Source organism: Montipora foliosa, chromosome 11 (assembly GCF_036669935.1).
Source record: "Montipora foliosa isolate CH-2021 chromosome 11, ASM3666993v2, whole genome shotgun sequence".
NCBI lineage: Eukaryota > Metazoa > Cnidaria > Anthozoa > Scleractinia > Acroporidae > Montipora > Montipora foliosa.
In genome coordinates, this window is record NC_090879.1 from 8,728,531 (window position 1) to 8,730,659 (window position 2,129).

At 36.1% G+C, this 2,129-nt stretch overlaps 1 long non-coding RNA gene across 1 annotated transcript in view; it reads right to left on the bottom strand.

Moving 5' to 3' along the window:
- Nucleotides 1–559: 559 nt before the first annotated feature.
- LOC137977485 (uncharacterized) overlaps nt 560–2,129 on the bottom strand; it is an 11,767-nt gene continuing 10,197 nt past the window's right edge. Inside the window, exon 3 of the long non-coding RNA XR_011117809.1 lies at nt 560–1,436. This is a non-coding gene — a long non-coding RNA (uncharacterized lncRNA). The remainder of the gene's footprint in view (nt 1,437–2,129) is intronic.

The following is a 2,129-nucleotide window of genomic DNA, read 5'->3' on the forward strand; positions in this document are numbered from 1 at the left end:
ATCGCTTTTTATTAAGTATAATTAACAGAAGTTATTAAATTGAGTCTTAAGCTAATTATACACATGCAGTATACAGTTTTAAATGACTTAAAAATATACTCTGATGATCACGCGACCTAAAAACAGCACTACACACCCTTGTAATTGACCCTTTTTGGATCTACAGGTATGAAAATTTATATGATTATTAGGCTTTGGATTCAATTAAAAACTTAGGGGCAAAGAGAATCTAATTTTTGCAAAAACTTACGTTGTATAGGTGATATTCTATAATCTATTTCTGGCTGATACTGTAATCTGAATGTATATAGGAAAATGTATAAATAATTAGAAACAATCTGGAAACCCATTTTCAATTCCTTGCTGAACCACATTTTCACTCAGTTCCTTAATCAAATGAAATTATTGCCTGATAACCCAAGGCTATATTGTTGTTAATTTTTAAGTTGGGCTAGTGGATGTTCTTCATGCCCATAAATTTTAAGTAACCTTTTTGGTGGTGGGGGGTAAATACTTATGTTTTTTTCAAACTACTGAATTACTATAAGAAAACAAACAATTTTTTCAATTGTTAATTTATTATTTATTGTTTAACCTGGGAAAAAAGTTTGACTGTTATGTAAGTATATCCTATTTGCAGCCCACAAACTACAAAACTGATTTCCTTGCACTAAGTTTTTGCATGAATTGTTAGGCTTTGATTTACCATTGTCTAACCTTGAACACCAATTAATTCCAGTAAACTATGTTTGCCAAAATGACCTGTTGCATTGTTCTCTTTATCAAATGACATCTACAGAATAATACTGAGAATGAGTTTATCGAAAGATGTGTTGTTGAATTTTAATTTTCACCAGGCTAAGTGTAAAATGGAAGAAAATACTGTTTATATGCATATGAAATTACATAGTTATTCTACGTCTTAATTCTTAAGTGTATTGGTTGGAAAGGGGGGGGCTCAATGACGCATTGTAAAACTAAAACCAGAGTAAGAACTCTGGTCAATCCCAATGAGCACAGACCATCAAATGAAGCAATCAAATAACCTTGTATATATGTAGGTGATGCAAAGTGCAAGAAAGGGATAAGTGACAACCTGTTAAGATTGGTACTGGTTAAAATGCTTCTGATTCGTTGAAAAGACGGCAGGTTTTTTTAAACTGATCATGTAATAATGCATAATCATTTAAACACTCAAATAAATGCTCCTATGTTGCATTTGCTTAATTATACTACATTCTTTAATGTCTGATGTGGAGGCGTGGTGGCCTCATGGTCAATATGCTTGACTCCGGATCAAGGGTTTGAGCCTTGACCAGAGACATTGTGTTATGTTCTTGGGCAAGACAATTTCCTCTCACAGCGACTCGCTCCACAGCCAGTTCAACAGCCACCCTTCCCACAGTACTGGTGCTCCAATTGTAGTAATTGTACTGCTGCTGAAAGGGAAGATGGACTTTTAAAGAGTATTCAGGGAGCGCCTCCAACCAACAAAGTAAGAACAGTTTCCACCCTACAAAGACTAAAAATAAAGGAGATCCTTAAACAATACCGGTTACACCTTGGAGGAAGCCGCAGGAGATTTGGCAGTATTGACTCTACTATGGGGTTTACCCTAAAACTTATAGATGCCATAGTGTTGGAATGTGACTGCTTGACCTCAGCTCAGCACATCTTTTCCACCTTCCCCATATGAGAGAAGAAGCATGCTGAAGTCATTATGCAAGTAATAAAAGATGTGTGCGAGGAATACTAAACAATTTTTCATGTCCTCAACTGGTTGTACATTAGATTATTGTTCACATGACAGTGTAACACACTTACAAACACTACATTTTGTAACAACCAGTTCAAGTTGCTTTATCATTGAACTTGAATTGCTTGCCATAAAAAATAGTGTTTGCAAGTGCATTCAGTGGCAGATTCAGACCTTGAGCTAAAGGGGGGTGGGGGTGGTTTTGTGTTTGTTTTGCCTGCCCAGCCGGCTTTTCTTCCATCTGCGTTCTTTTCTATTTTTACCCAAAATAGGGGGTGGGGCAGGCTTCCTGGACCCCTCACTGGTATTGCATTCCATTGATCACTGAACAATAGTTCTATAAAACAGACAATTGTTTAATGTTCCTCTAACA